Source organism: Musca domestica, unplaced genomic scaffold (genome assembly GCF_030504385.1).
Source record: "Musca domestica strain aabys unplaced genomic scaffold, Musca_domestica.polishedcontigs.V.1.1 5, whole genome shotgun sequence".
In the NCBI taxonomy this organism is placed as follows: Eukaryota; Metazoa; Arthropoda; class Insecta; order Diptera; family Muscidae; genus Musca; species Musca domestica.
The window spans coordinates 15,644,843-15,658,255 of NW_026712346.1; the positions used below are offsets into that span (position 1 = coordinate 15,644,843).

The following is a 13,413-nucleotide window of genomic DNA, read 5'->3' on the forward strand; positions in this document are numbered from 1 at the left end:
TGTAAACACCTTGTGCGCTGACGTCATACGATAATGTATAAGATAATAACGGTTATGACCCACACGCACAGATATCGATGCGCTCAGTAGATGCACAAGACCACTAGAATGAAATGACAAGCAGCCCTGCAATGTTCTCCATTCAATAATAGAATAGATAAGAATAATTGTGTGGCTGCGATTAGGTTAAGTTAGATTAGTTTTTGTAGCACTTAAGAAACATATTTCTGAAATAAAATCAGAATTGAAACTACATCCAAAGAATAAGGTTGTTCTTTCTTTTCTCATCATCGATCCAGAGAATAGAATTGACAATCGAAGTGGGAGATTGGATTCTATTCTCAAAACAGGATTATTAAATCTAAAATGCAGTGTTGTGTCCGAGAAAGTCCAAAAACCGGTTATAAAACCCCAAATAGTCTTTATTGTTATATGAACGAAAACTGAATGAATATATATGAATAATATTAAATACACACAAGCTAATATGCAAACAAATATTTCCATGAAGACATGTTACAATATTATTTGAACAACAAGTAGTTTATATTTCCAACATTCCCTCCTCTAATTTTTTTGCGAATTCTTTCAGATCTTCTTGGGGTAAACTGTTGTCTTCGTTTCTCATTCCGCCGTAAAATGAAACTATTTTGATTTTCAACTGGTTCGTTAGTTCCTTGTCTAGCTAGTGGAGAGTTGTGTGAATTTCGAGGAATTTCCACAGATGCAGTTGGAATTGAAGCTTGACTAAATGGTTCCACACTTGTGGAGTCTTTGAGATGTTGGGTGGTGCGATTCTATGACCCGTTTCTTCTCCTAAATTTTGACCAGCCTGACTATCTGGAATTGCGTGGAATATCGAATTGTTGCTTTAAGTTGCTATCAGAGCAGACTTCCATTCTGCTTTTTATTTGATTTTGATGCCGTGGGATCTCCCGGAGCTGTATTTACCAAATACATAAGATTTCCAATTCTACCTTTTATTTCTCCTTCTATCCAGCGCTTCTTACCAGAAAAGTTATGTACATAAACTTTTTGGCCAATAGCAAATTTTGACGGAATGTTTGAAATACTTTCATCTTTTTCTCTTTTATTCAAAACAATACACACACATATACATAATGTGTATATGTTTTGACAGGATAGGGGAGCAAATAAATTGTATTTAGGAGGTAGCTATGTACTAACTTCAGTAATTTAATCATGCAAGAAACTATTAGTTTTGCAAAAAATAAAATAAGAGAAAAACAAAATTTAGTTACAAGTATCACAGCTTTGTGTTTAAAGCAGTGTTCCCACCAAAGAAACCGCGTATTACAAATTGGGGAAAATTACACATGTATCTACAGTTTTTTTTTAATTTTTAAATAATTTTTTAATAAAAATTACTATACAGCACAAAAACAAACATAACTTCATTTTATACCATTTTAATTTAAACTTAAGGGTAATGTTTCAATAAATGTATGTTTTTTATCTTCGAAATGTTTTTGAAGTGTTTCTTGTTGCGTTTCTTAAACTGTTGGCAATTATTTATTTTTTAATTTTTTGATATGACGGGAACATGAGAAGATATTTCCTTCGTATGTTACGCAATCAAATAATGAGAGGGTTCAGCAATTTCTATTCGGTGTAGATAAACTTTGTCGTACTGTGTCCATAAACCAGCCTGTTGATTAGCTTGGTGACACCAGGACCAAGACATATTTTTATAACCCATGACTTCCCCATAATATTTTTATCTGAAAAAGTGTCTTCCTTTTGATTCGGATATTTTTGTGAATGCTAAGGCTGTCTGTAAAGATTACACACCTGTCAGATCTATTCTCTGTCGCTATTTCCAGAGCCTTTCTTATGACAAAAGTTCTTTAAATATCGACGAGGTCTTGATTTAAATTTTGAAAAGGAATTTGTAATCTTTTCTTGCATTGGAACCACCACATCCCGTGGTCTTTGTGTTTACAGAGACATCTGTTCCAAAAATATAAAAATATTTTTTTTTATAAAAGGACAACCTTCAATTAATATTTAGCACCACATCTTCTTTGTAAAGCCTTTGGCTTTGTTTGTAAATGTTGTAAAGCTTGGTCAAAATCATGATAAAAAACGATTAACAGGCCGTTTTCGTAAGAAACGTTGCTTTCACTCGAACCGATAGTATTGCAAAATGAAAGGTTGATGTCATGGCATAATTATTACAGGTAACAGTAAGTCCCAGCTGATTTGCCTCTATAGTAATACTAGTGTCAAACTCGATATGACTCGATAATCACTGTTATAATCTTTTGAACGAATTGACATTGACGGGTAACATTTTGCACACATGTGTAATTTGGCAGTAGGAATGTTAAGTTCGTAAATGGACCATGTCGGTCCTCGTTTTTGCCCCCATATTACTGTACCTCCCAATATTAGGTATTTTTTTTTTATTTTTTACACGAACTGTTTCAACTTCGTCTTAAAAATTCGTAATTGAACAAGAAATTACTTATGAAGAGCCTCGTCTTCGTATAGGCTCCTATAAGGGGTTTCATATGAGAGGTATTTTTCTACGAACTTTTTTGAAATTTTTCAAGTTTATTCAAAATAATGTAGGGAACTAAAAGTTCGGCCCGGTCGAAATAAATATAAATTGGTTTTTGTATGTAATACAAGTGTCAGAGTTATATGTCCAAAAATGTAAAGAAAATAAATAATTGTCAATAATAAAAATGTTCCTTTTTTGAATTTGGTTTTGTACAAAATACTTTGTACATACTTTTGAGTGCGGTTGAGGCGCTGGGAAAATCTAGCAATAAACAATCAATATTCAAAAAGTACATATTTCCCAGCCGCCATAAAATACCACATGTAAACATCTTGTGCGCTGACGTCATACGGTAATGTATCAGATAATAACGGTTATGACCCACACGCACAGATATCGATGCGCTCAGTAGATGCACAAGACCACTAGAATGAAATGACAAGCAGCCCTGCAATGTTCTCCATTCAATAATAGAATAGATAAGAATAATTGTGTGGCTGCGATTAGGTTAAGTTAGATTAGTTTTTGTAGCACTTAAGAAACATATTTCTGAAATAAAATCAGAATTGAAACTACATCCAAAGAATAAGGTTGTTCTTTCTTTTCTCATCATCGATCCAGAGAATAGAATTGACAATCGAAGTGGGAGATTGGATTCTATTCTCAAAACAGGATTATTAAATCTAAAATGCAGTGTTGTGTCCGAGAAAGTCCAAAAACCGGTTATAAAACCCCAAATAGTCTTTATTGTTATATGAACGAAAACTGAATGAATATATATGAATAATATTAAATACACAGAAGCTAATATGCAAACAAATATTTCCATGAAGACATGTTACAATATTATTTGAACAACAAGTAGTTTATATTTCCAACATTCCCTCCTCTAATTTTTTTGCGAATTCTTTCAGATCTTCTTGGGGTAAACTCCGCCGTAAAATGAAACTATTTTGATTTTCAACTGGTTCGTTAGTTCCTTGTCTAGCTAGTGGAGAGTTGTGTGAATTTTGAGGAATTTCCACAGATGCAGTTGGAATTGAAGCTTGACTAAATGGTTCCACACTTGTGGAGTCTTTGAGATGTTGGGTGGTGCGATTCTATGACCCGTTTCTTCTCCTAAATTTTGACCAGCCTGACTATCTGGAATTGCGTGGAATATCGAATTGTTGCTTTAAGTTGCTATCAGAGCAGACTTCCATTCTGCTTTTTATTTGATTTTGATGCCGTGGGATTTCCCGGAGCTGTATTTACCAAATACATAAGATTTCCAATTCTACCTTTTATTTCTCCTTCTATCCAGCGCTTCTTACCAGAAAAGTTACGTACATAAACTTTTTGGCCAATAGCAAATTTTGACGGAATGTTTGATGTTTGGTATCTTACCGGAAACATTGCGGCTAAAATTGTTCGGGGCTGTCGACCGTGAAGTAATTCAGCAGAGGATTTACCTGTATGTGGGTTAGGCATTGATCTGTACGTCAACAAATACTTGTATAATGCCTTTTCCTGGTTTGGCTGCTCTTTACTGTTATTGTTGAAAGCGGTCTTTGCTTCGCAAAATCTTTTGAATTCTACTGACGTGAATTGTGTACCATTATCACTTACAATGGTACGTGGTAAACCTTCTATTGCGAAAAAGCTTTGCAATGCTGCTATGGTTGATGTCGAGTTGGCTGCCGATACTGGTCTTACGAAAGGAAATTTATAATATGAATCAACCGCAATAAGTCACATCTTGTTTAAAAACGGAATAGCAAAATCGACGTGTATTCTCTCCCATGGCTGTTCAGCATCGGGCCATGCTGAAAATACTTGTCTTTGGCAAACACCATTTTCTTGACAAACACAACATTTCTTTGCTATATCCTCAATTTCTTGGTCGATGTTCGGGAACCATACATACCTTCTAGCTACTTGCTTCATTCTACATGCACTCCAATGCCCGTCATGTAGCATACTCAGAACTCTTGAACGAAGTGATTTTGGAACTATTACACGTAAATGTTCATTATGCAGAAGCAGTACATCACTTTCTACAGAAATTGAAAGTTTTCTTGCAAAATATGGTTTTAAATTATGATCTAAATTTTTCTTTTCCGGCAAACCATTTTTAACGTAATTCATGATAATTTGTAGTGTTTTGTCCTCTTTCGTGTGTAACGATACCGTACCGAGATGCATTTAGTGTCTTTGAAGCAAATATTGGATATTGGTTTTTCAGTGCCATCAGGGAATCTATGTTACAAAACTGCACCAACTCCGCTTTTTGAAGCGTCAGTTGCGAGAATAATGGGATATTTATCATCATAATGGGCTAATTTAGTTGCATTCATTATATTTTCTTTTAATGTTTTGAAAGCCGATTCCTGTCGACCAAACAAATTTTGCATTTGTTTTTCGAAGTTCGTTTAGTGGCGCTGCAGTTTTCGAAAAATTTGGAATGAATTTGTTATAATAATTTATTTTCCCTATAAAAGCCTCCATTCTTTGATATTTGAAGGTCTTGGCATAAGCTGAATGGCATCTAAACGTTTTTTTGAAGGTCTTATGCCATCAGAATCAATAATGTGTCCAACATATTCTACCGAAGATTTCGTAATTTCACATTTCTCAGCTTTACATTTAAGTCCACAGATCTTTAGTTTTTCGAGCACATTAGTCATGTTTTGGATATGTTCTTCGTTTGTCTGCCCCGTTACAATTACATCATCGAGGTAAATGGCGCATCCCGGAATATCTCCTAAAATTTCATCCGCACTTTGTTTGGACAGCACTTGAAATCCCAAAAGGCATTAGTTTATACTGATATAAACCAAATGGGGTATTGATAACCATAATTCTTTGTGTTTGCTTTAAAAGTTGAACAGTGTCCAAATCCTTCAGAAAACCATACATGGTTCATTATATTACCTAATTTACGTTTCAAATCTGTAAGACTATCACTCAAAACATGCAAGCAGCGTTCTTTCACTATAATATTGTTTGGAAATTTCATCTCAAAACCGAATTCTTTGAGGCAATCGTACCCATATATGCTGGTAACATTTTCCAAATCAACTACGTAAAGTGGTAATTTTCGTGTTTGATTCTCAACCTTAACATCAACGTGTATCATTCCTTTCAGAGGCGACATAGCTCCTCCGTACGATTTTAGTGTTTTATTACTCGGGCTATACAAAGGTTGGTTTAATTTTCTGTAGACCTCAAGTCCAATCAATGAACATGAAGCTCCAGTGTCTAATTGAAATGACAATCTCTCATTATTTACCTTGATATGAATTATAAGCTGTCCACTCTTTCCATTATTGATAGTGTCGATTGTTTCAATGTGACTTATTGATGATTCTTCTACTGCCATTCCCTGAATTTGACGAATGTTTCCAAATTTTTCTGGTGACTTACATACCTTTGATATGTGCCCAAACTTTGAGCACCTATTGCATATATTTTTGTTCTTGAAATGATAGCATTCTTATCTTTGTTGACTCTTTCCACAACCAGGACAAGACTGTAATTTATTTGGAGTAAGATTTCTATTTGATTTATTATCTTGAATGCTGTAACGCTTTACAGCATGAACTTCATTGGCAGGTTCCTTTCCATCTTCGATTTCGCTAGACGCCTTGACAGTTGCTTCAAAAACTGAACAAATTTGCTAAACTTTTTCCAAGGACGGGTTTGATTTTTGCAAACATGCTGTTCGAATCTTCTCATGCGGCGTGTATAGAACAACCATATTCCTTATCTTATTATCTACGTAAGATTCTTTGTAGCCTTCATTCTCACACGCGAAGTTATACTCTGTAGCAGCTCCCCTTAAATCTGCAACCCAATCTACTTACTTCTGATTCTCCTTCATTCTTATCCGATTAAAAAACTTAAATCGGGCTGCCAAAATATGCTGTTTACTTTCAAAATGTGCGTCCATTCCGGAAACCAATTCCTTGTACGTTTTTTCTTGAGCTTTTCCATCAAAAAGCTTTTGCAATAATTCTACCATATCAGATCCAACCCAGCTAAGAAAACAGGAACTTTTTGCGTTTTCACACGTAACTTGTTGCAGGCCGTTCACATGCGGCGCAAAAAGGCAACAAATATATGGGGCCGTGTTTTTTGGCAAAACCTGTCCACAACCACCGCAGAAATTATCCCAATTCTGTTGGTAGTGCATCCCATAATTGGTCCTCAAATGGATTTGCTCAGTTTTCCTGGGTTTTTAGTGAGGATGGTGAGGATGCTTCGAGATTTCAATTTGCTTGTAATTTCTGCGGGGTGTGTAGTCCGGGTGGCGATGGGATCAAAATGCCGGAAATGGTTTGTTAGGGTTCGCTACGTACGAAATTAGGCTCGAACAGGGTTGAGTAAAAGAGTATTATAAAGGTAGTAAATGACAGGGTGACTCAGGCTAAGAAGTGACTAGGCAGCCCTATGATTGCTGAGTAGGTGGGAACCTACTATAAATATGATAAAAATTTTGTTTAGACACAATTTGAATGAATGATTATGAAAAAAAAAAAGCGGCACGTTGAAATAAAAATTTAAGAAATATCAGAAGAATAGAAAAACAAAAGATTTCGAGAGAAATAATTAAAATGTTTTTGCTGATGTCTCGCTGCCGTATAAGGTTAAAGGAAATTGGCGTTGTTTGGGGTAATTGGCGAGTTGGTAACGTAAGTGAAAAGGGTTGGGCGAATAGTTAGACAGCCGTTGATTTTTAAATGAGAGACTCAGGGGTGAGGTGAAATGAGAATTCACAATAAAAAAAAAAAATGGCTATTGACAGTTGAAAAGAAAAAGGAATGAAAATTGAAAATGGTTCAGGAAAATGGTGTTTCGTGGAAAATGAGCGTCTGGCGGGATTCACTGAGAAGAGGGGTATAAAAGGCTGCGAGCATAAGAAAAGCCAAAGTTAAGAATAAGACGTTACCGGTGAAACTTAGCTAGAGAGCAGTGAAGAAGTGGAAAAATTTAATTTGTGTGTTGCGATTTTTTTTTATTGTGTAAGTAGTTTGTAACAGTGGTTTGTTGAGTATTGTGTTGTTATATGTGATGTGTGTTGCTCCAACAGGAATATTCCGGTGGTGTATCAAGCCTTTTTTGGAAGCACCGAAAATTGTCCGGTTTTGGTCAGCACAACGGCGGGAAATTGCCTTTTCTTTTTGGTAACGCAAGGTAGTGGCAAGTTGTCCACAGGAAAAAAAAGCCAAAAAAGTTACATTGAGGGTGTGGAGATTTGAATTGTAAACTGGCCAGCTGCAACTTTGAGCTTTTTGCTGTGCCGGTTATTGATCCCGCCCAGAACGCCGGCATTGTAAAAGGACCAGTCAACAAGTCCAGCTTCATTTGAGGGTTTGCCTGGCGTTCAAAATCTGTTTCCTCCGGAAAGAAGCGTAAACTGGAAGGAGAGATAAGAAGAATTAATCAATAACGTTATAAATCACTGCTCAGGTAAAAGGTGTCTTACCGTTGTGTTGTCCTTGATAGATATATTTATATATATATGTGACGTCCATAAAATTTGCTGTCTCCTTTTTTGGAACTAAAAGAAAAGAAAAAAAGAGTTAATAATCATAAATTTCGAGAAAAAAAATATAATATTCAGTATAAAGATTTAGTAATAAGATAGGTTATAGTTCTTAGGATTTAAGTAATAATCAGTTTGTAAGGGAAAAATACCGCGTTTATTTTTAAAGGCTAGGAGGTGTTACAGTAAAATTATCTTGAGTCCTTGTGATTCGATCTGATAGTTTAGGCCGTGGAATTTTAGCGGCAATTAGGCCGGTTAAGAGAGCTCTTTTAGGTGGCTAGTAATTTCGTATAGACGCGGAATATTGCGCGGGAAAAGCAAGGCAAAGGATAATATATTGGTTTCTACCGAGTAATTAAAGCCATAGATTTAAGAAAGCCCGGTATTATTCTTAATTTGTTTTTTTTTATACCATACAGTTTGTCAATTTTAGTGTAAGAAAAAAAAATAGTAGAGAAAAAAATTAAGAAAATATTTAAAGCTAACTTATTTTTTTTAATAAAATTAAAAATGATTCTTTTGTAAACAGTAGATACTAATATGTGTTGCTAAGTTTGTATAGCTTGGGGGGAAGGTGGTATGAAGTAAGTGTGTGATTCGAAGCGTGTGGCTCAAGGGGATTCAGAGAAACGCAAGAAATGGAAATACTGGATCCAGGTAGGGTGGGCGAGTGTGGGATCGATCCACCGAGATCCCTGTATGATGACTCCTATTTTGTATATCGTAGAGTAGAGCAATTGTAGTAAAGTCCCCTTTCAATGTTAGTGTGTTGGATTCGATTGGCGGGTTGAGATCCCTAGCCCTGGGAGTCTCTGTGACAGTCGGATGGCCTAATCGTATGCCGAGCATATGCACACATAACAGAGATGGCGCCCAAGATTCTAAAAAAAGCTTTATTGTACCTGATACCACTGTAAAAAAATGGCGACTCAAACATGGCCGTGTTAAACTGTGATATTAGGTTAGTAACTCTGTGCAGTAACATCGACGCACACAGCCATAGAATGCTAGTAGATTTTAAATAGACAAAAGAAAATGTTTTTGACAAATAATATTCTGTGATATTAGTATGCATCCGAACTTTAGAGAGATGGGTTACGAAGTGCGATATTACTATATCAAATATATTATGGGAACGTTTTCTCCACTGTTCTAAGTAGGGTGTAATCAATAGCTTGTAATTCCGAGCTGGAATAAAACAATTTGTATTGAGAATCCTACTGTTAAAATTTGTTTTTGTGAAATAACCCAAATAAATTATAGACAGGAATAAGTACATCGAGTAGCAGCAATAGCGATTTTGATCTGAGAGATGCAAAAATCTTAGTATTGCATATAAAAACCCTGAGCTTTCATTTATGAAATGTAATAGATATGTCAGGGGTCCGAAGTTAACAAAGCACTATAATTTATGAGAAGTATAAGAATGTCTAAGGGAAAAGTCATACACCTCATAAAGGGCACTAAAATTATTATTAAAAAAAAAAAAAAAAAAAAAAAAAAAAAATAATAATAATAATAAAAAAATAAATAAATAAAAAAAAACCACACACACACTGCTTCTGAAAATTACACTTCCCCCGTAGATCTATGTTGTAATTATCAAATTTGAAAATTTGTATGTGTAATTGTAATTGAATGTATTTATAAAAAGTATTTGTGTTGCAAATGTTTCATATTTAAAAAAAAAAGGTTAACTGAATTTAAAACTTACTTACAAGAAAAGGTTTCGTCCGAGATTCAATTGATAACAAATGAGAAGATAAATTTTGGGTATAGGTCATGATCTACAATACCCGCAATAGTAAAAGAAATAAGAGAGGCAGACCCGAAAATTTTGACCTAAACCGATCGACTTATTTTCCAGAGCAGAGTAAGCAAAGACGAATAGGGTCGGACGAAATGGCGAATGAGGATAGGAATATGAGTGCTTTGCAATTTATCGATCTAGCAGACACGATAATGCGAAGAGATCAGAACACCAATCATGTGCCAACAGTGAGTGATAATTTGAATAATAATGGTCCAACTACTTCCGACCTACATGGACTAGTACAAGATGAAGCAGCGTCTGTCCAGAAGTCATTGGAAGATAAAGTTAAAAAAATGGTCGAAACAGAAATATCTGATGTGAAGAAAATGATAGATTCTTTATCAAAAGGCATGAGAGAACTATCCGACACTGTGCGTAAACAATTAATTGTACCCCCAACGGCTACAATAGCCTCTAATTCTATTACAAATAGTAATGCTAATCCGACGTCAAACAATAATAATGACGCAGTAAATAGGAATATGCCACCAATTATCCAATTTCCGAGTGCTAGTCAAACTCCATTATCAGATCAATTTACTGGCCCGATAACGAATACGTTTAGAGTGGAACCACTAGGAATACGAGTTGATAAACTTGGTTTAAATTTCAGTGGTGACCCGAAAGGCTTAAGAGTTATGGATTTTATTAAGCGGTTAGAGATCATGCAGGCTCAATATAACATTCCATGGTCTGAAGTGTTGAGGGATTTCGCCTTTCTGGTTTCTGGTCAAGCCAGAGAATGGTATTGGCTGCATAGACAAAGTAATGTTTACACCGATTGGATGGGTCTTAAAGAAGCGCTGATAAGCCAGTATCAAACCCCACAATCCAAATTCGACATACTCAGGGATTTGTTAGAAAGGAAACAAAGGCCAAATGAAAGCATCAATAGTTATTTTCACGAGATGGGAATTTTGCGATCTAGATTACTTCAACCTATTTACGAGTACGAAATGATTAAGATCCTAAGGGGAAATATACGTGAAGATATAAAACGACATGTATATCAGATGACCATTTCGTCGGTTGAACAGCTACGAATAGAATGTATTGAAGCTGAGAGAAATTTCCCTAGGCGCGAAAATAGAGCTGTAACGTTCCCCCAGCGACCTATCCGCCAAGTAAATGAAATATATGATGAAATTTATGAAAAGCATGTAGAAGTACCGGAGGAGAATATTGGTGAAGAGCTGTCAGCTATCCGGATACAAAGCCACATTAGAGTTCCAATTATCTGCTGGAACTGTCGAGAAAAGGGGCATGTTTTTATGGACTGTCCAGTAGAAGTCCGGAAATTGTTCTGCTATAGGTGTGGGAAGCCGGACACAGTAACCCCAAAGTGTCCTGTCTGTCAACAGGGAAACTCCCGAAGGGGTGTGGAAGTGACAGGGGAAACACACCCGTCAGAGAACCCTGTGAATCGGAAGAATTAGCACCCAAAAACGTCCGAATTTTAATAAAAAACAACGATAATATATTTAGAGATAAGAGTAGTGTAGAATCGAAAATTTTTTCTGCAGGTCAGAGGCATTACATTCCATTAGAAAATCGCCAAAGAAATTATGCTAAGGTCAAGGAGAGAATTTTTAACTCAGAGTTTACTGTAATCCCGAAAAAAATTATTGAATTGAGACAAAAATCCAAGAAGTGGCGTGAGCAGCGAAGATATTTGATAGAAACTATTTCGAGAGTGACTGGTATTGCCTCAGATCCCAGAGTTTTCTCGGAAATCAGTATGCAAGGAAAAATCATGAATGGGCTCCTAGACACCGGCGCTTCGGTTACTATGTTAGGGAAAAATTGCCGAGAGATAATAGAAGAACTTGGCATTCCAATTATACCAATGTCCAGCAGGGTAACCACCGCCGGAGGTACACAGTATAATGTTTTAGGGAAAATTAAAGCCATCATAAAATACCAAGAGCAGGAAAAATTTATGACACTGTATCTATGTCCTCAATTGGAACAAGAACTATATCTTGGAATAGACTTCTGGCGAACATTCGAATTAGCCCCTGATGTGATAGGAACTGCTGAAATTAATATAGAAAAAGTTTTCAGGGATATGACTGATACGGGTCCCGACTACAAACTCAACCCTCACGAGTTAACAAATGATCAAGAGAATCGATTAAAATGCATAGTAAAAAAATTCAAGACCTTTGAACAAAATGGGCTAGGTTGTACTAGTTTAGAAAAGCATTCGATTAAGCTCGTGGAAGGTGCGGAACCGGTTAAAGACCGCCACTATCCAATGTCTCCAGCGGTTCAAGCTATCACGTACCAAGAAGTCGATAATATGTTAGCACTTAATGTTATTGAGGAAAGTGAAAGCCCTTGGAGCAATCGTACAACTATCGTACGAAAGCCCGGAAAAAATCGTTTCTGTCTGGATGCTCGAAAGTTAAATAAGCTCACGGTCAAGGACGCATACCCCCTGCAAAACATTGAAGGAATACTAAGTCGCATTGATGAAACTCATTACATTAGCAGCGTGGATCTTAAATATGCGTTCTGGCAAATCGAATTAGACGAAGAAAGCAAGCCGTACACCGCTTTTACGGTCCCAGGCCGTCCATTGTATCAATTCCGTGTGATGCCGTTTGGATTGTGTAATGCTGCACAAAGGTTATGTCGACTGATGGACAAAGTCATTCCCCAACGACTCAAGGAGAATGTCTTTGTGTACCTGGACGACCTGTTGATTATTTCAAGTGATTTCGACGAGCATCTTCGTCTATTGAATGAAGTAGCCGATTGCCTTGACCGAGCGAATTTAACAATCGGGTTAACCAAGTCAAAATTTTGTTTTCGTCAGTTGAGATATTTGGGATTTATTATTGGAGAAGGCATGTTGCGTACTGACCCCGAAAAAGTAGAAGCAATTCGAAAAATTAGAATTCCCAAAAGTGCTAGGGAAGTGAGAAGTTTTCTGGGTACAGCAGGATGGTACCGAAGATTTATTAAAGACTTCGCGTCACTTTCAGCTCCCCTTACTGATACCCTGAAGAAATCGCCCAAATTCGTAATTACGGACAAGGCAAAGGAGGCATTTGAAAACTTAAAGAGGGCCTTAACTTCCGCACCGGTGTTACGCCACGCAGATTTTTCCAAACCCTTTTTTATTCAATGTGATGCTTCGGAATATGGCATCGGCGCTGTTCTATTTCAGCTGAATGCCGAAGGACATGAGCATCCGATCGCTTTCTATTCGAAAAAGCTCAATAAGTGTCAGAGAAATTATAGCGTGACAGAGAAGGAATGCTTGGCGGCGGTGATGGCTATCAAAACTTTCCGTCCTTACGTGGAGCTAATGGAATTCACCGTGATAACAGATCACGCTAGTTTACAATGGCTGATGAGTCTAAAGGACCTCAGTGGTCGTTTAGCTCGCTGGTCATTGCAACTTCAGGGATTTAACTTCAAAATCGAGCACCGAAAAGGAAAGGAAAATGTTGTCGCCGATATGCTATCCCGCCTACCCAATGCCGACGAAATAGACATGAATCGGGTTTTTGAATTCGAGACCACCGAGTTTGA

General features: G+C 36.6%; 1 long non-coding RNA gene across 1 annotated transcript; it reads left to right on the top strand.

Moving 5' to 3' along the window:
- Positions 1 to 2,886: 2,886 nt before the first annotated feature.
- LOC131804982 (uncharacterized) lies at positions 2,887 to 8,588 on the top strand. Its single transcript, XR_009343446.1, has 2 exons — positions 2,887 to 7,530; positions 7,599 to 8,588. It is a non-coding gene; the product is annotated as an uncharacterized LOC131804982 (long non-coding RNA).
- Positions 8,589 to 13,413: the final 4,825 nt, after the last annotated feature.